Below are 26,661 nucleotides of genomic sequence, written 5' to 3' on the forward strand. Positions count from 1 at the left end.
CCAAGTCAGGCAGCATCTAAGTGGGTGGGTGGGTAATGTACAGTCAATGTTTCATTTCAAGACCCCTCATCAGGATCCTTCTTCAATCCTGATGAAGGGTCTTAGCCGGAAACGTCGACTGTTAATTCCTCCCTCCACATAGATGCTGTCTGACTTGTTGAGTTCCTCCAGCCTTTTGTGTGTGTTGCTCAAGACCTCCAGAATCTTTCATGTTTATGTCTTTCTCCTCCATCAGATTGTTTTGTTCCTCCAGATTTCAAAATCTACAGTCTCTTGTATCTAAATTTTAGAATATCCCTCAGACACAATCAAACTCCATGACAAACTACATTGAGAAAAGCTATTGAACATTCATAAAAATAAAAACAAATAAAATTATTGTTATAAATTATTGAAACTATAGCTGCAAACACATGATTTATAGAAGTATATAACTTGCCTCATACCTGTAAATTCTCCATTCAAATGAATGGGCTTACAGATCTATAAACCTACAACTAGAGCACAGATTCCCCAGCACCTAGGCCAAAGATGGTCGGTACATTCATACTCTGTCACTCAACTCCACAGTGGGTATAGTGATGATAGATTTTCAGTAATACAGTGGAACATTCAGGTTCCCTTGTATTTGAATGCAGACAAGCTAAAGCTTTGAACTTGCATTGACTTTATTTCTTACATCCTTCACATACATGAGCATTAAAAATCTTTACCTTACATCTCCGTCTAAGTGTGCAATGTGCAAATTATAGTAATTTGTAATAAATAGCATGTACGGTAAGATATACAACAGAATAGTCAATATAGCTTGTTTTTAGGATTTGGGGACTCATGCCGAACTTCTTTAAACGTCTGAGGTGAAACATGTTAGCGTTATCACAGACAAAGGCTAATGGGGTGCCATGGTTCACCAACAAAACCCAATAATATTTTAACTTGTGTCCTCTTTATTACCTTTATACACCTGTATACCTGCATGTTAATGCAAGTATCTTATAAGCCAATCATGTGGCAGCATCTCAGTGCATAAAAGCATGCAGGCATGGTCAAGAGATTCAGTTGGTGTTCAGACCAAACATCAGAATGGAGGAGAAATGTGATCAAAGTGACTTCGACCAAGTGATTGTTAGTGCCAAATGGAGTGATTTGAGTATCTCAGAAACTGTTGATCTCCTGGGATTTTCATGCATAATAGACTTCAGAGTTTACAGACAAAGGTGAGAAATATACAAAAAAAACACCAGTGAATGGCAGTTTGGTGGGTGAAAATGCCTACTTAATGAAAGAGGTCAGAGGAGAATGGCCGGACTTGTTTAAGCTGACAAGAAGGTAGTGGTAATTCAAGTAATTATGTGTTATAACAATGGTGTGCAAAGAGCATCTCTGAACACACATGAGGAACCTTGAAGTGGAGCAAGGCCAGCAGCAGACCATGAACATGCAGTCGGTGACAATTTTATTAGCTACCTCCTATAGCTAATAAAATGGCCACTGAGTGCATGATAGATCTTATTTTGATTGCCTTATGAAAGCACACAAAGTAATTAAGCTCCAATGAACCAGTACCTAAAATCTCTATTAGAAACATACAGAGATGTATAATATCTTCAAATTATTGGTGATTGTACAACTTCCAAAAATAATGTTAGGAATAGGTGTGGGCCAAGAATTACAATAAATATTATTGTAATAAAACATAGTTTCTCTTGGCTCCTATATATGTGCTTATTAGGTTCAGTACTTGGTTCAATTTGCCTGAAACGTTAGTCTAATTTAAATTCCATTTAATAGCCTTTATGAGAAGCTGTGGGAAGATGAGTTCAGAGTGTCAATCCGTCCTTGTTCGTCTTTCATATTCAATGTTACCATATCAGGACATATATAATAGCATGAATATAACAACAATAAATCATTATTGCCTCCCCTGCTGCAAGAAGGTCTAATAAGTTTAATTTGGCATGTTTTACTTCAGTTAAATCAAGGTTCTCCCAAGTAATTGTGGTTGGTTGTTCTGGGATAAATCCATTTTTATTTTCTTTGTTTTGCAGGTAATTGAATTATACAGTATTTCTAGGCATGTGAAGGATTTGGGATTAAATATGGTCCATAAAATTTCCAGTGTAAATTTGATAGATCATAGCTTTCATGCAGTATCCTAGAGTGAAATGAGATTAAATTTAGCATTTCCCAATTAATTTGTCTTTTGCAATGTCCAAATTCTAATCCTGTTAAATCTGTTAACCTTATGCATGCACAGGTGATGGATCTCTGTAAGGAGTTAGTTAAAGACAGTCATAAAGAGATTGAAGAGTCTACCAGATAATTGGAGTTGCCTTTGGGAGTATTGGCTCGTGTTAAGAAGCCAAGAGACCAACTTGCTTTATTTAAAACCTACTATCAATCATCTTTGTTCCTACTTGCGTTTAGTTTCCAAGAAAATTTGAAACCTAAGTTCCACAATGAATAAATTGATAGGCTGCATTGAGAATATTAATTATATCTTTCATATGCCTTCCAGTGGCTAAATCATCAATAAGAGGCTTAAGGGCTTGAGTGCACAAATCAAGAGAAACCATTCATGTCCTACCAGCAGATATTTCAATTAATGTTATTTGTTTCCTCTGTGAAACTAATTCAGTAGGAGTGACCTAATGGCATTGTCTCTATTTATGATGTGAGAGCACTTTCCTCAGTAAGGCTTGCATTCCCAAGGAAGCCTGCAGTGGACAGATTTCTCATTGGACTGTATCTAACTTGGATCGCTAACGAATCAAATATTGTCTACTGTGCTGATGTCCAACCTTTGTCCCAGTGACACATACTGTTTTTTCATTGCAGAGCCATGAACATCAGTTCTTCCATTTCTAGGGCCTTTCAATCTAAGATGCTATTATAGAAACAGAATCTGTTCAACAACACCAAAGACTTATATTTAAAGAGCTTTTCACGTTCCAGGGCCATTGGGAATTGGAATTAGATCATGACACCAAGGAGATAAACAAGCTTTGCAGGTAAATGTTTGTTAGACTGAAATCTTCATGCATCTGCAATTCAGTGCAGAGTTTCCAAAGCATCGGCTCTTACTACTGATGACGGTTCTACCAATGTGCTCTACCCCAGGACACACCATGGCATCGAGGGGCAACACTGGATCTTGCTGAGATTTCCCAGCGTGTGTAAAAGCGAACCAGCTCTCTAAGTCACTCCCTCTAATCATGGTAAGTGAGCCCCAACCACACTGATTTCATTGAGAGTTATGTGGTGCTTCAGAATGAGAATCAAGTTTATTATCATGGACATGAGTCCTGAAATTTGTTGCTTTGCAGCAACAGTACAGTGCCGTACATAAAAAAACTGCACATTACAATCAGAAATATATAATAAATAAATAGTGCAAAAAAGTAAATTCATGAAGTAGCATTATTGGGTTCATAGACTATTCAGAAATATGATGGTGGACAGGAAGAAGCTGCTCTTAAGTTGTTGATTGTATGTTTGATTGTCTACCTTCAGGTTCCTGAACCTCCTCACTGATGGTTGCAATGAGAAGAAGGCATGTCCCAGGCAGTGATGGATTCCACCTTCCTGAGCCACTGCCTTTCAAAGATTTACTATAGGGTGGGGTGGATAATGTCCATGGTGGAGTTGGCTGAGTCTACAAATCTCTGCAGTTTTCTTTAACCCTGTGGCACTGGAGCCTCTATAACCACTTTGAATGCTTTCTGTAGAAATCTGATGGATGGTGTCAGACCGCTCAGAATCAGAATCAGTATTCGTTTTATTATCACCCGCATGTGTCGTGAAATTTTTTATCTTAGCAGCAGCAGTTCAATGCAATGCATAATATAGAAGAAGAAAAAAGTAAGTAAATAAACGACATTAAGTATATATATATATATATATATGTATATTGAATAGATTAAAAATAATCCAAAAACAGAAATAATATACTAAAAAAAGTGAGGTAGTGTTCATGGGTTCAATGTCTATTTAGGAATCAGCAGAGGGAAAGAAGCTGTTCCTGAATCGCTGAGTGTGTGCCTTCAGGCTTCTGTCCCTCCTTCCTGACAGTAAGAACAATAAGAGGACATGCCCTAGGTGATGGGGGTCCGTAACAATGGACATTGCCTTTCTGAGGCACCACTCCTTGAAAATGTCTTGGGTACTACGGAGGCTTGTACCCAAGATGGAGGAGACAAATTTTACAACTTTCTGCAGCTTCTTTTGGTCCTGTGCAGTAAGAAGCACCACCCCCCCCCCCAACCATACCAGACAGTGATGCAGTCTGTCAGAATTCTCTCCACAGTACATCTATAAAAATTTTCGAGTGTTTTAGTTGAAATATAGCCATTGCCTTGCCTTCTTTATAGCTGCATTGATATATTGGGACCAAGTCAGATCCTCAGAGATCTTGACACCAGGAACTTGAAATGGCTCACCTTTACCACTTCTCATCCCTCTTTGAGGATTGGTTCATGTTCCCTCGTCTTACGGATACTAAACTCCACAATTAGCTCTTTCGTCTTACTGATATTGAGGGCAAGGTTGTTGCAGTAACACCACTCAGCTAGATGGTATATCTCACTCTTGTATGCCCTCTCATCTCCATCTGAGATTCTGTCAACAATGTGGTTGAGCTATATTTCAGCTATACCTAGCCATGCAGTCATGGGTATAGAGAGAGTAGAGCAACGGGCTAAGCACACACTCTTGAGTTGATCATCAATGAGGACAGATATTACCAACAATCCGCATCAGATTGTACCCTCAGTGAGGATGCATACTCCCAACTTCCCCTTCCTGAAGTCTACAATCAGTTCCTTAGTCTTAATGATGTTGAATGATGCAGTCGATCTTTCTCATTTCAGTATGTCTCTTTGTTTCCATCAAAGATTCTACCAAAGATAGATGTGTGTTTGGCTAATTTATGGATGGCTTTTTCACTGTAGTTAAACACACAGTCATGAGTGTAGAAAGTAGAGCAGTGGGCTAAGCATGTACCTTTGAGGTGAGACTGTGTCAGCGCATGGAAGAAACATACAAAAAGGTCATTTTTTATAGATATATTCAGGTCTGTTTAATATCTTCTTAATTATTGAAAAAGAATTTTGGATCTTTTTAATTTTTAATTACTTATTTCATTTCCAGCAGTTTTTAAATATTACTAAATATCAGGGACATTCAGAGCTTAATTATGTATAAAACATTGACAACTTTGGCAACTTGCAAAGCTGTGTGAAGTTGCAGGGGAAAAGTACTTACTACTACTTCTGTTGTTTCATACTGCAGTCTAGAATCATCTTGCATAATGCTTAGATCAATTCATTGCAGGGTTCACTGAGCTTGAATAAGGTAAAACAATACTGAGGCCTCCGTCAGTCAGGGTCAATCATGGATGTTGTGCCTTAGCTGTCTAGATAGGCAAGCCAGGGCAGTACGATATGGAAAGCAAGCTGCCGCCCATGTAGCAAGCTCTCCCTCACCATGTACCTGATGAACAGAAAGGAATGGCAGAGACTTATCCATTTTGGCATTAGCAGTGTCACAGGGGTTGCCATTCAATGTTAACTCAACGTCAGACTGCTTTAGAAACTTCTGCTCTGGGTTTTTTCCTCGGGGTTTACTACCAAAGCCTCCTCATGAGTAGGTATAGTTGCAAGGCAGAAAAGATTTGAGATCAGAGTTTTTCTTCTCCTAGATGAGCTGCCAATCACAGCTGACAAGCCCTACCTACCCAAAGAGATTGGTTTTAAAACACCAATAATCCGCCAGATGCTTTGAAGATTTTGTATCTTCTTTCTGGTGGGACAAAGAGAAGAGAATTCCTGGGTGGGTGAAGACTTTGATTGCGCTGGTTGTATTACTGAGGCACAGGTATATTGTCACATATAAATTCAATGATAACCCAGTTTTTGGAAGTGTATAAAATGGTTACGAGAAGCCCTATAGAAGTAAGGTAAATCGACTGGTTGAGTGGTGTCATGACAACCTTGCACTCAACATCAATAAGACCAAGGAATTGATTGTGGGCTTTAAGAAAGGAAATTTGGGAGAAAATGCACCATTCCTCCCTGTGAGATCAACAGTGGAAAGGGTGAGCAACTTCAAGTTCCTGGATGTCAATGTCAATGAAGATCTATCCTGGGCTCCATGCAATTACAAAGAAAGCACACAGTGTATGTATTTCATTAGGAGTTTTGAAGAGATTTGGTTTGTCACCAGAGACTACAGCAAATTTCTACTGATGCACCACAGAAAACATTCAGATTTGGTTGCATCACAATCTGGAATGGACAGGCCACTGCACAGAGTCAGGAAAAACTGCAGAGATTTGCAAATTTAGCCAGCTCTATCGTAGACACTAGCCTCTCCAAGTGGGATGACTTAAGAAGAGGCCGTCATCATTAAAGTCTCCCACCACCAAGGGCATGCCCTCTTCTCATTACTACCATCAGAGTGTAGGTACAGGAGTCTGAGGACACACACTCAATGTTTTAAGAATAGCTTCCCATCTACCATTAGATTTCTGAATGGTCCTTGAATGCTTGATCTATTTTGCTCTTCTTTTGCACTACCTACTGTTTTTATATTTCTTATTGTAACTTATAGTAGTTTTTGATGTATTGCACAGCCGCAAAACAACAAATTACACTGACAAAATTCTATGTCAATGATAATAAGCCTGATCTGATTCTGATTCTTTTTAACTGTATCGGTTTAAACAGGAAGCAGATACTGTAATTGTTGATAACACAGGTAGATGAGTCTTAGATTGAACAAAAATATTAAGGGTTTCATGAGTTCAACTTGTTCTGGTATGCTTAATGTACCTCAATATATTTCCTAAAGCCCTGTTGCTATTTAAGGACTTGGTTCTTGACTCCAAATCTCCCGGCTCAGTGTAATATCCCTTTGTCTCTAGATTAGGAAGTGGGAAAAGGGCCAATTTTAAACTGTGCCTCCACAACTGACTTCAAACTAGGAAGACAACTGACCAATTCCTTAATCAAAATATGAGTTTAGAAAGAATACATTAAATAAGGATAGAGCAGTGTAGTGGAACGCAGGTCAGTCAGTTTATTCTGTTAAACCTTCCATGCAATATTAGTGACTGTGTTTTGCAAACTAATTCATGCTATGTGAAGTGGACTGGGATAATTTAGAGGGAAGTGACAAAGTTCACTATAAATACAAAACAAAACTGTCTTTCTGGAAAGAGACTTAATCAAATATCTGTGATTTACTTCTAGCTTCATTTTACATTCTATCCGAGTTGAATAAAGAATTGTGTAATTAGCTTTTAATTTTGCAAATGCAAGCTAAAGTATTCCTACGTCAAGAGGGTTGGAGTCCATCCTATTAAAAACGATTGATTCTGCCAGCTTAATGTGAATATTACGTAAATGTAAATCGTCGCCATTCAGCCCTTCTGAGCATTTATAGTCACATTAGCTCAAAACAGCAAGTGGAGGTGTCACTGAAGGATATTCACAACAGATTTTATTATTCATCAGTTGCAAAGGGATTGCTTTACGCTCTTGGAATATGATTTACTTTCAGTGACATAAATACAAAATGGTGCTAATTATGCATAATATTCTTACCTGGATTTCTGTCTGTTTCTTTATAAAACTCTCTACTTTTATACACAACATGTGGAGTTACCAGTGGCCTATAAGTTCCGCCGCTGCATGTAAGTATTTTGTCCACTCTTCCCAAGACCGTGTGGGTTCCCTCCAGGTGCTCCAGTTTCCCCCCACTACCCAAAGGCATGCCATTTGGTAGGTTAATTGGTCATTGTAAATTGTCCTGTGATTAGGCTCGGATTAAACTGGGGGATTGCTGGGCAGTATGGCCTGAAGAGCCGGAAGGTTTACTTATTATCATAGTATGTATCCATATACTTCTTTGAGATTCGTCTTCTCCAGATAGCCATTAAACAAAGAAAGAACATGACAGTTGTTCAGAAAGAAACATCAAACCCACCCCCCCGCACAATAAAAAACAACATCCCGATCATCAAGCCCCAAGCCTCCGTCCCCCTACACAAGATGGAAAAAGAACATTGACCTCAAAACCCGCCTTCCCTGCACAAAAAAAGTTAACAGAACATAACAAGAACACCAACCCTTAAACCCCTCCCAAATGGAAAAGGAGTGGGTGAAAGAACACAGAATGTAGAAACCAAAAGTCTGAAGATGTCCACTGTCCATAAACCAATAGTCCAATCCATAAACGTAAAACCACAATACCATCCTCCAACATCACCGACATTCATCAAAAGTGAGGAGCACCATATGAGGCAGAGGCCTACCTGCCTGCCACAGTGAGCCATGTAACAATAGGCCATTTACAGACAAGGCAGGCAGTCAGTGATGAACTCTTGCTCACCTTCCGCATTCTCTTTGATGTGTCAATCTTCCTCGATGCTTTAATCAGTAATTAATGGGTGTTTTAATCAGTGAAATGGAGTTGAACATCGGCTCGCAACCTGTCTCAAAGTTTCTTTGCATTGAGGCCGTCCGAGTATGCACTTGCTTCCTGGAATCTGCTCGGAGACAGAAAAGTGCAGGATTACTTAATTGATCTCCAAACTATAAATCTCAGGCTCTAACAGTCCCAGAAACACATTTAAGATGAAAAACAGATGTAAAGGAAGTAAAGTAGACATTTATGTGGGCTATCTGGAAGATGTCGACTGAGGGAACATGGAATGCTGGTCTCACCTTGACCAAAATATTCCACCTTGTACATGAATAAATAAATAACGTAATATAATTTGTGATGTTTAGTTAAGTACAAGGATAGGGGGGATTTGGAGGATATCGTTTTTGTGCAAGTACATAGGACTAGGCAGAACATTAAGTTGGCATGGAATGGATTGGCCGAAAGGTCTGTTTCTGTGCATTCTGAGACTCACTGACACAGTGAAGGGAGCTCCAACACCACCAGGGATGGAGGGCCCTCACTGGTGCCCTAAACACCAGCAGCGTAATAGGATGTAGAATTCCAATGTGCAGCCACTATGTACAGAACAAGTTTCCACAAACGACAATAACGTTGTGACACAGATTGATGAGCATACCAGGAATAATGTCCCACGCCAAGTCTTGGGAGATATGTTATGTCTATCTACAGTGCCTATAAAAAGTATTCACACACCCCTTGGAAGTTTTCATGTTTTATTGTTTTACAATATTGAATCACAGTGGAGTTAATTTGGCTTTTTTGACACTGATAAACAGAAAAAGACTCTTTCATGTCAAAATGAAAACAAATCTCTACAAAGTGATCTAAATTAATTAAAAATATAAAATGCAAAATAATTCATTGCGTAAGAATTCACCCCCTTCAAGTCGGTATTTAGTAGATGCACCTTTGGCAGCAATTACAGCCTTGAATCTGTGCGGATAGGGCTCGATCAGCTTTGCACATCTGGACACTACAATTTTTCCTCATTCTTCTTTATGGTGAGTGAACAGTCCTTTTCAAGTCTAGTCAAAAATTCTCAATTGAATTGAGATCTGGTCTCTGACTTGACCACTCCAGGATCTTAAGTTTGTTGTTTTAAGCCATTCCAATGTAGCTTTGGCTTTATGCTTGAGGTCATTGTCTTGCTGGAAAACAATTTGTTTTCCCAAGTCGCAGTTATCAGGTTTTCCTCCACAATTTCCCTGCAATGTGCTGCATTCATTTTACCCTCTACCTTCACAAGTCTTCCAAGGCCTGTTGCAGTGAAGCATCCTCAGAGCCTGATGTAGCCACCACTACGCTTCACAGTAGGGATGGTGTGTTTTTGAAGATGCGCGATGTTTGGCTTATGCCAAAAACTGCATTTAGTTTGATAGCCAAAAAGCTCAATTTTGCTTTAATCAGACTATAGAACCTTCTTCAAGCTGACTTCATGCTTTCTGGCAAATTCTAGTTGAGATTTCAAGTGAGTCTTTTCAACAGTGCCTTTTTTTTTGTCACTCTGGCGTAAAGCTGCGGCTGGTGAAGAACCTGGACAAAAGTTGTTCTATGCGCACTCTCTCCTATCTCAACCACTGAAGCTTGCAACTGCTCCAGAGTTGTCATAGGTCCCTTGGTGGCCTCCCAGACTTGTCCCATTCTTGCAGGGTCACTCAGTTTTTGTGGCTGGCCTGCAGTAAGCTGATTTACAGCTGTGCCATATTTCTTCCATTTGTTGATGATTGGCTTAACTGTACTCCAAGGGATATTCAGTGACTTGAAAATTTTCTTATATCCATCTCCTGTTCTGTGTTTTTCATAACCTTTTGTCAGAGTTGCTTGGAGTGTTCTTTTTTCTTCATGGTGTAGCTTTTGCCAGGATATTGACTCACCAACAGTTGGACCTTCCAGATACAGGTGTTTTTATACTACAGTCAATTGAAACACCTTGACTGCAACCAGGTGTCCAAAAACAGATCTACATTTAACTAATTATGTGACTTCTGAAACCAATTGGCTGCACCAGTGATGATTTTGTGTGTCATATTAAAGTGGAGTGAATACTTACGCAATCAATTATTTTGTGTTTTATATTTTAATTAATTTAATTCACTTTGCAGAGATTTGTTTTCCCTTTGACACAAAAGTCTTTTTCTGATGATTAGTGTCAAAAAAGCCAAATTAAATCCACTGTGATTCAATTTAGTAAAACATGAAAACTTCTGGGGGGTTGTGGTGAATACCTTTTATAGGCACCGTATGTGCACAGTCAGAGCCCCTGGTTGATTTCACATTTAAAAGACACATCCCCAGCCAAGCTAGTACTCTGTGTTTCACCTTTCATTATAGGCCTATTTTTCTGCGAACAGTTGATCTATTTTTTTATCCTTGGAATGGGTTCTATCAACCACCTATATGGTGACAAGACATGGCACTATGAAGGAAGAGAATCTCTGACTTTACAGTGACAAATATCCAAATATGCCTTTGGAAAAATAAAAGAGAAGAAAAGGTCTGGGTGACACAAAGTGGAAGGCAGTTGGAATGAGGTAACCTATGAGGTAGCCAGTAGAGTGACACAGGTTGCAGAAAAACATAGAGAAAAATACATAATCAAAGATATACTACAATTACTGAAAATTCACTAAAACATTACACACAGAAAAATTAAACTACAAGAAATATAACAATTCTACACTATAATACAACACCTCTCATATGATAAGTAGCACACGGTAGTGTTGGTAAAGTGATCTCACCAGGTCTCGAAAAGTAGCTTGGCTTCTTTCCCTCCTTCTCCATGTTGAATACTGAGCCCATTATCTTAAGCGATATTTACAAAACAATATTTGCACCTTAGAATATAAAAAATTGAACAGCACAGCACAAGAACAGGCCTTTTGACTCACAATGTCTGTGCCAAGTACTATGTCATCTCAACTAAATATCATCTGCCTGCACATGGTCCATATCCCTCAAATCACTGTATATTCATGTGCTTATCCAAGGACCTCTTAAACACCACTGTTGTATCTGCTTCCACCACTAACATGACAACTGATTACATTCTTATACCAAACTCTATTTTATAAATGTGCTCTGGGAAACTACTTTCAGTAAATACTTTATTAGGTACCCACTGTATCTAATAAAATGACCACGAGTGTAAATTTACGTCCTGTATTGTGTTGTAATGTTCTAACTGCCTCTTTCTGTTTTCTACTGCTGTATCCAATCCACTTCACGTTTTGACCTGTAGTGCATTCATGGATGCTGTTGTGAACATCACTGTTATAATGCATGATTATTTGAGTTACTGTTGCCTTCCTGTTAGCTTGAATGAGTCCGGCCATTCTCCTCTGACCTCTGGCATCAAGCAAGGTGTTTCCATTCACAGAACTGCCACCCACTGGATGAACATAAGAACATAAGAAATAGGAGCAGGAGTCAACATTACGTGCATTAGAACTCCTCCTGGACAGTCCCAAGTCTGGCTGCAAAAGAAGGAAGGTTGGGCATGGGGCTAACAACCTCATTCTATAAATTCCCAGAGCTACAAAAATGCCAACAGATGTTCTGTAGACCTTATCCCTGGGAGAAGAAGGACCCTCACCTAATTCACATAGGAGTGTGGCGGGTTGCTGTTAGCATCCAATATGTCATTAGGGATGATGAGTTCAAGAGGGAGATATATGCATTAAAAATCAAAGCATAAGATTAATGGGCAACTACTCTAGGACAGAATAGGACAAGAATCATCTACTTGGCAGACCATAAACTTGCTCTTGGGATTGAGGTTTCTTTTTCCGGAGTCATCCGCAATGAAGTTCATGTCCAGTGCACCTCTAGATGATTTGAATCCATGTACTTCCTCTTCTTTAATTGTCATACTTTCCATAACTACCCTTCTTGTTTCCTTTACCTTACACAATTCAATATCCTTCTCCTTAGTGAATACCAAAGAAAAGAAATTGTTCAAAATCTCCCCCATCTCTTTTGGCTCCGCACATAGCCGTCCACTCTGATTTTCTAAGGGACCAATTTTATCCCTCACTATCCTTTTGCTATTTATATAACTGTAGAAACCCTTTGGATTTATTTTCACTTTACTTGCTAAAGCTGCCTCGTATCCTCTTTTAGCTTTTCTAATTTCTTTCTTAAGATTCTTTTTACATTCTTTATATTCCACGAGCACCTCATTAACTCCAAGCTGCCTATATTTATTGTAAATCCCTCTCTTTTTCCGAACCAAGTTTCCTATATCCCTTGAAAACCATGGATCTCTCAAACTTTTAACCTTTCCTTTCAACTTAACAGGAACATAAGGATCCTGTACCCTCAAAATTTCACCTTTAAATGACCTCCATTTCTCTATTACATCCTTCCCATAAAACAAATTGTCCCAATCCACTCCTTCTAAATCCTTTTGCATCTCCTCAAAGTTAGCCTTTCTCGAATCAAAAATCTCAACCCTGGGTCCAGTCCTATCCTTCTCCATAATTATATTGAAACTAATGGCATTGTGATCACTGGACCCGAAGTGCTCCCCAACACAAACCTCTGTCACCTGCCCTACCTCATTCCCTAACAGGAGATCCAACACTGCCCCTTCTCTAGCTGGTACCTCTATGTATTGCTGCAAAAAACTATCTTGCACACATTTGACAAACTCCAAACCATCCAGCCCTTCAACAGAATGCGCTTCCCAGTCTATGTGTGGAAAATTAAAATCTCCCACAATCACAACCTTGTGCTTACTACAGATATCTGCTATCTCCTTACAAATTTGCTCCTCCAGTTCTTGGTCCCTATTAGATGGTCTATAATACACCCCTATAAGCATCACTGTACCTTTCCTATTCCTCAATTCCAGCCAAATAGCCTCCCTGGACGAGTCCACTAATCTATCCTGCCATAGGACCACTGTTATATTTTCTCTGACAAGCAATGCAACACCTCCCCCTCTTGCCCCTTCTATTCTATCACACCTGAAGCAACGAAATCCTGGAATATTTAGTTGCCAATCACACCCCTCCTGCAACCATGTTTCACTAATAGCTACAACATCATATTTCCAGGTATCAATCCATGCTCTAAGCTCATCCACCTTTCTTACAATGCTCCTAGCATTAAAATAGATGCATTTAAGAAACTCTCCACCTCTTACTCTCTTTTTATCCTTAATGGAGCAAGCAACTTTGTTATCTTTTTTCTTTCTTGTCCCCTACATCTTTGGTCTGAGTGCTCCGGATCTCTGTCCCCTGCCTATCCTCCTTCACACACTGTCTACTAGCTTTCTCTATTTGTGAACTAACCTTCTCTCTCCTAGTCTCTTTAATTTGATTCCCACCCCCCAACCATTCTAGTTTAAAGTCAGTAGTCCTCAGTAGCCCTCACAAATCTCCCCGCCAAGATATTGGTCCCCCTAGGATTCAAGTGTAAACCGTCCTTTTTGTACAGGTCACACCTGCGCCAAAAGAGGTCTCAATGCTTCAAAAACTTGAATCCCTGCCCCCTGCTCCAATCCCTCAGCCACGCATTTATCCTCCACCTCATTGCATTCCTACTCTCACTGTCACGTGGCACAGGCAGTAATCCCGAGATTACTACCTTTGCGGTCCTTGTTCTCAACTCCCTTCCTAACTCCCTACATTCTCCTTTCAGGACCTCTCTCCTTTTCCTACCTATGTCATTGGTACCTATATATACCACAACCTCTGGCTCCTCTCCCTCCCACTTCAGGATACCTTGGACGCGATCAGAAATATCCGGGCCCTGGCACCAGGGAGGCAAACTACCATCCGGGTCTCCGGACTGCATCCACAGAATCGCCTATCTGACCCCCTTACTATTGAGTCCCCTATTACAACTGCCCTCCTCTTCCTTGCCCTACCCTTCTGAGCTACAGGGCCGGACTCTGTGCCGGAGGCACAGCCACTGTTGCTTCCCCCAGGTCAGCTGTCCCCCCAAACAGTACTCAAACAGGAGTACCTATTGTCAAGGGGCACAGCCAGTGGGGTACTCTCTATTACCTGACACTTCCTCTTCCCCCTCATAGCCGTGACCCACGTGTCTGCTTCCCGTGGCCCCGGTGTGACCACCTGCCTGTAACTCCTCTCTATCAACTCCTCACTCTCCCTGACCAGACGAAGGTCATCGAGCTGCAGCTCCAGTTCCCTAACGCGGTCTCTTAGGAGCTGCATCTCGGCGCACCTGGTGCAAATGTGGACATCCGGGAGGCTTGGAGACTCCATGGCCTCCCACATCCGGCACCGAGAGCAACAAACTGCCTTACACTCATACTGCCCCTCTCCACAAATAACAACAAAAAAATGAATACCAAACATTCCTTGCGTCGCCCGTTTCTGCCTAAGCCCACTGAGCCGAAGCCCTTAAGCCTTCACTCTGCTCCTGGCTCACTCCGCAGCCTGCAAACTACGCTGCCCGCTGTATAAGGCTCTGTTCCTTTAAAATCTTTGGCGCTTTACTGCCCGACGTCACACGCCTGCGCAGTCCCACCTCTCTGAACGCCGATGAAAAAAAAAACCAAAAAATTCAAAAATGGCTTCCTCTGCACTCCCGCTCCGATTCTCAGACTTCCTTCCCTGAAAGAGACTAAGGCAGAGAGTAATAAGTTTAGGCACGTGGCCAAGTGGCCAAGGCATTGGACTAGTGACCTGAAAGTCGTGAGTTCGAGCCCCAGCCGAGGGAACATTTTGTGTCCTTGAGCAAGGCACTTAATCTCACATTGCTCTGCGATGATACTGGTGCCAAGCTGTATGGGTCCTAATGCCCTTCCCTTGGACAACATTGGTGTAGTGGAGAGGGGAGACTTGCAGCATGGGCAGAGTGGTGAACCTGTGGAATTCTCTGCCACAGGAAACAGTTGAGGCCAGTTCATTTGGCTATATTTAAGAGGGAGTTAGATATGGCCCTTGTGGCTAAAGGGATCGGGGGGGTATGGAGAGAAGACAGGTACAGGGTTCTGAGTTGGATGATCAGCCATGATCATACTGAATGGCGGTGCAGGCTCGAAGGGCCGAATGGCACACTCCTGCACCTATTTTCTATGTTTCTATGTCTCTATACAACCTTGCCCAGGCCTGCGCCCTGACCTTCCAGGCGCAGATCCATGGTCTCGCAAGACTAATGGATGCCTTTAATTTTAATAAGTTTTTGATTGGTAAGAAGAGATAATGGTTGGAGGGAGAAGTCAAGAGAATCGGATTTAAAACAATTAAACCATGATTGAATGGTGGTGTGGCCTTGATGGGCTGAATGGACTAATTCTGCTCTTATACCTTATGGATTTATGGTCTTATGATCATCCCCAGAAGTAAGATCATGGTTAGCTATCTTGGGCAAACAGCATCACCTGCATATTGACACCAGACTCCAGAAACCGATGCTGTGTTCTGACATAGGAAAGGACCACAACCCCGTGGAAAAGAAAAGGTTCATTGTTAAAAGGTATCACAGCATTCCTCGTGTGCACACAGGGTCTTAATTTAACACGGCACCTCCTGCAGAGAAAGACTCCCTCAGTAATGCACCATTGGTGCTCGTCTAGATTTTTGTATTCAAGATCTGGCAGTCTGGTAAAATATCAAAAGAACTCTCCTGAAACTTCAAGAGCAGATTAAAAGAAAACACCATGAAAACAGCAGAAATGTGTGAGAAAGTCAACTCAATGTGATTCTATCTCTAAATGATAAAGGAAAATATACTTTCATTTCTATGGTTTGTTTCATGATGAACACACAGTATCGTTCTCACTCACTTACAACCTTTTATTTATTTTCAAAGAGCAGTTACTATAGGGAAGCACAACAGTCACTTTGCACACAGCACAGTTCCAAAATAACAGGTGTGATAATGACTGCTTTAATGAATGAGGAATAGTCCAGGAAATGGGGAAGATCTTCTTTTCTTTGTAAAACAGTGTCATGGGTTTTACTATATAACCAACTGAGAAAGCAGACAAGGCTTTGATTTAGTGTCTTATCAGCAATTAGGAAAGCAAATAGTGAGTTGGCCTCCACTGCTAAAGGAGTACAAGAATAGTGATGTCTTGTTCCAATTATATAGGGCCCTGGCGAGACCATGCCTGACTCACCACCTAAAGAAGTTGCAGTTAGTGAAACACTTTACAGGGCCAGCTGTAAGATTGGGGTTTCGACTCCAATGCTGTCTCTAAGAAGTTTGTATATTTACCCCGTGACCACATGGGTTTCCCTCCTGGTGCTTCAATGTTCCAAAGCTGTACAGTTAGAGCTAGTTCGAGACTGAGATGAGAACAGGGTTCTTGACTAAATGCTAGATGAGAACCTAACGAAACTAGACAAGAATTCAAATCAGACAGAAATGCATAACGCAATTGCAGACTGAACCAAAGTTGAGCTGATGATTGAGCACAGAACCTGAGTTCAAGTGCTCTTTAATATCCAAATTTTGGCACTAAAACATGGCAACCAATTAGCAGAGTGGGCCAGAAGCTTTAAAGGGACCGCACCAGCTATCCATACAGCTAAACCCCGGAGGTTGGCATAGTCGAGTCGGTACCATAACAATATATTTCAATGTACATGTGGCAAATAAAGCTAATCTTTCTCTCTTTAAGTCATAGAATCATAGAACGCTATAGTTCTGCTCTCACAATCAAAGACTATTGCTGAATTCAGTTTCTCTACACTGGAATCATAGACCACTAAGTGGCATAGATTCACCAGATTGTTTCCTGGAACGGTCAGATTGTCAGGTGGCCTTAGAATTCAGATTTATTTATCAGATGTATATCAGAAACATACAGTGAAATGTGTCCATAAGACCATAAGAAGTCAGAGCAGAATTAGGCCTTTTGGCCCATCGAGTCTGCTCTGCTATTTCGTCATGGCTGATCCATTTTTCTCTCAGCCCCAGTCTCCTGCCTTCTCCCATATCCCTTCATATCCTGACCAATCAAGAATCTTTCAGCCTTAAATATACATGAAGACTTGACCTTCACAGCTGCCTGTGGCAATGAACTCCACAGAATCACCACTATTTGGCTAAAGAAATTCCTCATCATCTCCATTCTAAAATGATGTCCCTCTATATGTAGATTGCGTGAACCAAATTGGTAAAGGTGCTGAGGAAGAGGATTTCTTGGAATGTATGCGGGATGGTTTTTTGAACCAACATGTCGAGGAACCGACTAGAGAGCAGGCTATTCTGGACTGGGTTTTGAGCAATGAGGAAGGGTTAATTAGCAATCTTGTCGTGACAGGCCCCTTGGGTAAGAGTGACCATAATATGGTGGAATTCTTCATTAAGATGGAGAGTGACATAGTTAATTCAGAAACAAAGGTTCTGAACTTAAAGAGGGGTAACTTTGAAGGTATGAGACGTGAATTAGCTAAGATAGACTGGCAAATGACACTTAAAGGATTGACGGTGGATATGCAATGGCAAGTATTTAAAGGTTGCATGGATGAACTGCAACAAATGTTCATCCCAGTTTGGCAAAAGAATAAATCAAGGAAGGTAGTGCACCCGTGGCTGACAAGAGAAATTAGGGATAGTATCAATTCCAAAGAAGCAGCATACAAATTAGCCAGAGAAAGTGGCTCACCTGAGGACTGGGAGAAATTCAGAGTTCAGCAGAGGAGGTCAAAGGGCTTAATTAGGAAGGGAAAAAAAGATTACGAGAGAAAACTGGCAGGCAACATAAAAACGGACTGTAAAAGCTTTTATAGATATGTAAAAAGGAAAAGACTGGTAAAGGCAAATGTAGGTCCCCTGCAGGCAGAAACAGGTGAATTGATTATGGGGAGCAAGGACATGGCAGACCAATTGAATAATTACTTTGGTTCTGTCTTCACTAAGGAGGACATAAATAATCTTCCAGAAATAGTAGGGGACAGAGGGTCCAGTGAGATGGAGGAACTGAGCGAAATACATGTTAGTAGGGAAGTGGTGTTAGGTAAATTGAAGGGATTGAAGGCAGATAAATCCCCAGGGCCGGATGGTCTGCATCCCAGGGTGCTTAAGGAAGTAGCCCAAGAAATAGTGGATGCATTAGTGATAATTTTTCAAAACTCGTTAGATTCTGGACTAGTTCCTGAGGATTGGAGGGTGGCTAATGTAACTCCACTTTTTAAAAAAGGAGGGAGAGAGAAACCGGGGAATTATAGACTGGTTAGCCTAACGTCAGTGGTGGGGAAACTGCTGGAGTCAGTTATCAAGGATGTGATAACAGCACATTTGGAAAGCGGTGAAATGATCGGACAAAGTCAGCATGGATTTGTGAAAGGAAAATCATGTCTGACGAATCTCATAGAATTTTTTGAGGATGTAACTAGTAGAGTGGATAGGGGAGAACAAGTGGATGTGGTATATTTGGATTTTCAGAAGGCTTTTGACAAGGTCCCACACAGGAGATTAGTATGCAAACTTAAAGCACACGGTATTGGGGGTAAGGTATTGGTGTGGGTGGAGAGTTGGTTAGCAGACAGGAAGCAAAGAGTGGGAATAAACGGGACCTTTTCAGAATGGCAGGCGGTGACTAGTGGGGTACCGCAAGGCTCAGTGCTGGGACCCCAGTTGTTTACAATATATATTAATGACTTGGATGAGGGAATTAAATGCAGCATCTCCAAGTTTGCGGATGACACGAAGCTGAGTGGCAGTGTTAGCTGTGAGGAGGATGCTAAGAGGATGCAGGGTGACTTGGATAGGTTGGGTGAGTGGGCAAATTCATGGCAGATGCAATTTAATGTGGATAAATGTGAAGTTATACACTTTGGTGGCAAAAATAGGAAAACAGATTATTATCTGAATGGTGGCCGATTAGGAAAAGGGGAGGTGCAACGTGACCTGGGTGTCATTATACACCAGTCATTGAAAGTGGGCATGCAGGTACAGCAGGCGGTGAAAAAGGCGAATGGTATGCTGGCATTTATAGCGAGAGGATTTGAGTACAGGAGCATGGAGGTACTACTGCAGTTGTACAAGGCCTTGGTGAGACCACACCTGGAGTATTGTGTGCAGTCTTGGTCCCCTAATCTGAGGAAAGACATCCTTGCCATAGAGGGAGTACAGAGAAGGTTCACCAGATTGATTCCTGGGATGGCAAGACTTTCATATGAAGAAAGACTGGATGAACTGGGCTTGTACTCGTTGGAATTTAGAAGATTGAGGGGGGATCTGATTGAAACGTATAAGATCCTAAAGGGATTGGACAGGCTAGATGCAGGAAGATTGTTCCTGATGTTGGGGAAGTCCAGAACGAGGGGTCATAGTTTGAGGATAGAGGGGAAGCCTTTTAGGACCGAAATTAGGAAAAACTTCTTCACACAGAGAGTGGTGAATCTGTGGAATTCTCTGCCACAGGAAACAGTTGAGGCCAGTTCATTGGCTATATTTAAGAGGGAGTTAGATATGGCCCTTGTGGCTACGGGGTTCAGGGGGTATGGAGGGAAGGCTGGGGTGGTGTTCTGAGTTGGATGATCAGCCATGATCATAATAAATGGCGATGCAGGCTCGAAGGGCCGAATGGCCTACTCCTGCACCTATTTTCTATGTTTCTATGTTTCTATTCTGAGACTCTGTCCTCTGGTCTTAGACTTTCCTGCCATAGGAAACATGCTCTCCACATCCATTTGTGCTAATAAACAACACACCAAAGAATGTGCTGGGGGCAGTCCACAAGGACTGCCACATATTCAGGTGTCAACGTAGCATGCATTATGTAGGCTTGGCCAATCATTTCTTCAGAATGTGCGTTAATGTCATTGGAAGATAATAAAACTCTTATCCAGGTTGGATATGGAGATGCAGAGTTTCCGGTTGGGGAGGGGTGGGAATCAAGGGTCTCGATCCCAAATTAACCAGTTGGCAATTTACTTCAGAGATAGGAAGAAACTTCTTACCCAGAGGGTGGCGAATCTTTGGAATTCTCGACTCAGGGCTATGTCTAAAGACTATGTGATTGGACCAGCGCAGGCAGTTGGTGATGTTCACTCCTATTAATGTGATGCCCGCAACCTTCTTGACTTCAGCACTATTGCTCTAAACAAAAGCATGTGTACTGCCCTCCTTCTTGAAGTCACTAACCATCTCTTTAATTTTGGTGATATTGAGGGAAAGATTATCATAACGTCAAGTTACAAAGTTCTTTCTTTCCTTCCTATACACCAACTCATTGTTAATTGAGGTACAGCCCATTATGGTGCTGTCAACCACAAACCTGGAAAAGGTGCTGGAGCAGAATCTTGTCATGCAGTCATCCGTGCACAAGGAGTAGAGTAGGACACTGAGGAAGAAGACTTGTAGAGCACCAGTATTGAGGATAATCATGGTGGGTGGCTTGCTCCCTATCCAGTCTGTTGTCAGGAAGTCAAAGGTCCAGTTACAGCATGAGAGGTGTTGCCTGTCAATAGGTCTACAATGGATGCAACCTCCTAGGTCTTACACAACCTTGGAGTTTAATCATGAGCTTCTTGGAATTATAGTATTAAAGGTAGAGTTGTAGTCAATAAACATAGTCTAACATTGGAGACTTTTCGGTCCAGGTGCTCCTAAGACGTGAGTAGGTTCAGGGAGATGACATCTATCTGTCATAGGGTGGTGACGGGCAATGGACCCAAGTGCAAGACACAGACATTGAAGTACTAGGGACAGGACTAGGATACAGGGTGAGGGCTAGAACATGGACATGAAAACCGGGAACCTGGAACAAGACTGGACTAGAGAGCTAGGAGCCAGGGCTTGGACTCCAAGCCAGAGACTGGACAAGGACCCAGAACCTGGGTCTTGCCTCTGGCTCGGACCCCAGAAGTAGGCAAGGACGTGACTTGACTGGCAGGCAGGACAAGGCTGGAGTCTTCAGGTTTGAGACGAGGCGAGGCTTGAGACTTGAGGTGAGGCTTGAGACTGGAGACCAGAGACTCGAGGCGAGGCTGGAGACCAGAGACTTGAGGTGAGGCTTGAGACTGGAGACCAGAGATTCAAGGCGAGGCTGGAGACCAGAGACTCGAGGCGAGGCTGGAGACAAGAGACTTGAGGTGAGGCTGGAGACCAGAGACTTGAGGGGAGGCTGAAGACCAGAGACTTAGGGTCTTGAAGCTTGGCTTGGGGCAAGGCTCGAGGCTTGGGGTCTTGAAGCTCCTCCTGGGCAAAGCACGGTACTCCTGAGCAAGGCACGGATCTCCACCTGACGGAAGCAAGGGACAGGAAAGGAGCTAGGTACAAGGTGGCTCCAGGACAGGACTTCAGGCGAGATGAGGTGAGAGTTACTGGCAAGACAAGACAAGGCTTCAGGTAAGGAAACTGAAGGCAGGGGAAGGGATACAAGGGGTAAGGACAAGAACAATCCAGCAGCCACACTCTGGTCTCTGAAAGTATTTATGCAGCCAGCCCCAATGAGAATCAGCTGCCTCAATTAGTGCTCAACAGGAACAGAAACAGGGTAGACAGGAAAACCTGGAGCAAGGGTTGATGGACTGGACCGTGAACCGGAATGCGGACTTCACAGACCGGACCATGATATTATCATAGACCTATTTCAGAGATAGGCAAATTGCAGTGAATCAGGGTTGTATGGGAGGCACTTTCATGATCAAAGGTTATTGTTGAATTCAGTTTCTCAGTAAATAAAAATCAGCTAAATATAAAAAGGAATTAAATTGTGGAAGTCAGGCGAGAGTAATACCCAGACAAGGATAGAGTGCTGACAGCCCCAACAAGAAAGGTCTTTGAAAAGCATAACTTCAGTTTGCACAGCAGGGGTCTGGAGACGAGATAAGCAATCTAAGGAATACACCCAACAAAGGGACAATTGTTTTACTAACTACAAAGTGTCTTTGGTGTTAGCTTGTAGTTTCTAATGACTTTTAACAGCTAGATGGTGATTGCACCTGCAAGTGAGGAATTCAAAACATACATAGTTTACCAATTGGTCAATATCCTGAAGTGCTAGCCAATTCTGTATAAAGATAACATCTCTGTATTCAGAACAACAACATGGTGACAGGGGCCATGGTGTTTTCCTTGTGCACAAGTAAAATAAAGTATGTTTGAGTCATAAGTGTGTGTGCTTGTGTTTTGGATCCTGTCACTTTGTTTTATTATGGCAACAAAAATATTTCTGTAATTACCTTATTGCTTTTATTTAAGAGGGCTGTTAATATTGAGGTACGTGCAGTACCTGATTGGTTTATACAATAATAATACTGGCAAATGGAAACAGCTAGAGCAGGAGTTTTTTTTTTCTCTCACCAGATAGTTCAATGAGATTTGAAAGAGTGAAACTCATTGAGAAATCCCAACATTCAAATGTGAGCATCTCCCCAACTTGGTTTCTTCTCTTCTGGGACATCCCGGCAGTAGTTGGTTAACTGGTCAGAGCACCAGCTGTTGACAGCAGCTATAAACTTTCATCAGGAACATCTTTGACAAAGCATCTGTTTCTTTGAAGGAATTCTACACAGCCTCTAGTTTCCCTTGTAGTGGGAACACGCTTCTAAACATTTTCTGTTCCTGTATGTGACCACATAAAAGCTGGGATTCCTCTAGATGAAAGATGGACTGTTTGCACATAAGCAGTGCTACTAAGCAAAACTTAGAACTGACTGGCCTCTGACAGGTGGAATTACAGCAATGGTAATTGAGGAATGAGACCTGTTCCCTTTTTGTCCAGCTTCATACCATACGTTTCAGAGACTCTCAACAATGGCTCATTTAAGAGTCCTCTGGTTTCTATTTTTCAATATGTTCCTGCTCCAGAGACCTGCTGTCAAAGTTCTAGGTTGAAATTCCTTTCCAGTAATGAAGGAAAGCCATGCAGTCAGCAGTGTTTCCTTTTGGGTGAGACTTTAAACTATGGATCTGTCTACTATCTCCAATGAATGTATGAATCTACTAGAACTATTTTGAAGAAAGAGTTGGAAAAATATATCTTCCAATCTTGGTTTTATTGTTTTATAACTGGTTGTTATCACATGCGACAATGGCTTGTGACAGTTCGCTACACAGAGTTTGGTTATCTACATTGTAACCAGCCGACCAGAAGACTATAAAACACACAAGCAGAATTAGGCCATTCAGCCCATCAAATCTGCTTGGCCATTCCATCATGGCAGATTTACTATCCCTTTCGACCCCATTTTCCCTGTAACCTTTGACTCCTTTACAAATCAAGAACCTAACAACCTTGCTCCTAGATGTCCCTACTATAGGAAACATCCTCTCCATGTCCACTCTATCTCAGCCTTCCAATATTCAACAGGTTTCAATGAGATCCATCATCCCAACCCCCTCCAGCGAGTAAAAGCCAAGAGCCACCAAACTCTCCACACTCCTTTCATTCCTGCAATTATTTTTTCCAATGCCAGTATATTCTTTCTTAGATTAGGGGTCCAAAACTGCTCACAATGTTCCACGTGGGGCCTAAGCAATGCCTTATAAAGCATTGCCTGTTTCCTTAGCTACACATTTTCTTTCTTTTGGATACTTATCCAGCTCTGCTTTGGAGACTGTAGCTAAATCTACCTCCACTATTATATTATTATTGAAATCTTTCAAATGGTGAAAGGCCTTGATAGAGTGGATGTGAAAAGGTTGTTTCCTATGGGGGGAGAGTCTCAGACCAGAGGACACAGTATCAGAATAGAGGGGCATCCTTTTAGAATGGAAAAAAGGTGGAATTTTTTTAGCTAAAGAGTGGTGAATCTGTGGAATTCTTTGCCACAGACAAAGATTTTATGTATATTTAAGGCAGAGGTTGATAGATTCGTGATTGGTTAGGGCATGAAGGTATACGGGGTGGGGGGGAGGCAGGAGATTGGGGGCTGAGAGGAAGAATGGGCTTGAGCATATTACAATAAACTTGACACTGACTGAAGCAGCACATGCCTGGGGACAGAAAGACATCTGAAGGTGGTAAATATATTCATACTACCTCAATGGCAGGCAAAGAGCATTTGTAGCAAGAGAGAATCAAAGCAAGTATCCTTGATATTCAAAGGCATGGCCAATATTGATTCCTCACTATCAATACCTTAAGGATAACTACTGAGAAACCTAAAATCACCATTCTGTTATCAAAGTCTAGTTTTCCTGTCAATCAAGTTTCCATGTAATTTTGTCAACTGCGCATGTAAAATCCATACCACATTTGTGCTCAGATAGATAAGCTTTGATGGTCTCCTGGTGTGCACCAGTTTTAATGAATTGCCTGTTTCTTCAAACACCAACTCCTCGTGGCCTTTCTGCTTACTCCCACAACATCAGTTTTGCTCAGGATGATGTTGGGAAAAGCAACAATAAGGTCAAGAGGATACAAAAGATAGACATCAAAGATACTCAAGTAGCTTGCAGGCAAAAAGAATGTTCTTTAAGAAATGTAAATATGGTTGTTACATTGGGAAGGTGACATTGATTTTTGGACGGCTAACTCCCACAGACTGAAATGTTGACTGAGGCATAAATATTGTTTAGGACCCTGGGGATAACTCCCCTGCTCCTCACTGAAAAGATGCTGCATAATCTTTTCGTCCTTTCTGAGGGCAGAGGATGTTTTGATTAAAATTCTTATGTATAAAATATTGCCCTCCAGCCATGCTACTCTCTTGGATATATTTTAGGGGACTTTTCTTTTCAGGAGATAGGAGATATACAGAATTATGAGATACAACATTATAATACAGAAAATTATGAGTGATATGTATACAAATTTATGAGGAGTTGGTGGTGGTTGTCTCTTGGGGTCCGAGGAAGACTAAACTTTGTGCAGTCACCTGTGGATATGTATGTGGCTTTGGAGGCCGAAGGCCGAAGCACACATGCGGTTGCAGGTTGGACATGGAATGGCGGTTGTTAGAACAGGTGCATACACAGCTTTATGGCGTCTGTCTCGTGCTGCTGCAAGGCGCTGATTTCAATCATCCTCAAAGTTGGATGCAGCTTTTCTGGTCAGGGCGTGCCATGCAGCCCTGTCGGCTGCGAACTCCTCAAGTTGTCGAGGCTGAAGGTCTGCATATTTGATGTACGATTTCAGATTGTCTTTGAATCATTTTTTGGGGCGGCCCTGATTGTGACTGCCATACTCAAGCTCACCGTAGAGCAGCTGCCTGGGGATTCTTGTTTCACTCATGCAGATTACGTGGTCAGTCCAGCGTAGCTGGGCCTGGAGGATCCTTGCCTCAGTGCTTGTGCTGTTGGCTCTGTCAAGGACTTCCTGGTTGGTAATTCGGTCCTGCCATCAAATCCTCATGATCAACCGCAGAGAGCTCATGTGAAACTGCTCCAGCTGTTTGATGTGCCTACAGTACAGGGTCCAGGTTCTGCAGCAGTACAGGAGAGAGATGAGGACCACAGCCTTGTACACCTCGAGCTTGGTTGAAAGCTGAATGTCCTTGTGCTCCAGAACTTTGACACAGGGTAAATGTATGGAGACTATGTTTCCCGCTGAAGTTGGGTGAGACTAGAACTAGAGTCATGAGTTAAAGGCAAAATGTTTAAAGGGAACATGAGAGAGAACTTCTTCACTCAGAGGGTGGTGAGAGCATGGAACAAGCTGCCAATGGAAGTGGTGCATGTGGGCTCAAGTTCAACATTTAAGAAAACTTTGGATACGTATAAGGATGGTAGGGGTCTGGAGGGCTATAGTCCGGATGCAAGTTGATGGGATAGACAGAATGAGAGTTTGGTACAGACTAGATGGACCAAAGGGTCTGTTTCTGTGCTGTAGTGCTCTATTACTCTATGAACCTATGAGTAGCAGCTAAATATGTCTGGATATACCCTATTAGTTTTGTCAGATGATCTGTCCCTTCTAATTGTCCTCTACTCAAATTTGTTCCATTATTTGCCCAACATATCCATTCTTAATAAGCTGCCTTCTCTTTCATTTTCAGATTTTCATATAGAAAAGGTGCAGAGGAGACTTACAAGGATGTTGCCTGGATTGGGGGGTATGCCTTATGTGAATAGGTTGAGTGAACTTGGCCTTTTCTTCTTGGAGCGATGGAGGATGAGAGGTGACCTGATAGAGGTGTTTAAGATGAAGTGGCTGCCACAAGAGGGTATAGGTTTAAGGTGCTTGGGAGTAGATACAGAGGAGACGTCAGGGGTGAGTTTTTTTATGCAGCGAGTGGTGAGTGCGTGGAATGGGTTGCCGGCAACAGTCGTGGAGGCGGATACAATAGGGTCTTTTAAGAAACTTCTGGATAG

Source organism: Mobula birostris, chromosome 7, assembly GCF_030028105.1.
Source record: "Mobula birostris isolate sMobBir1 chromosome 7, sMobBir1.hap1, whole genome shotgun sequence".
NCBI classification, from domain to species: domain Eukaryota; kingdom Metazoa; phylum Chordata; class Chondrichthyes; order Myliobatiformes; family Myliobatidae; genus Mobula; species Mobula birostris.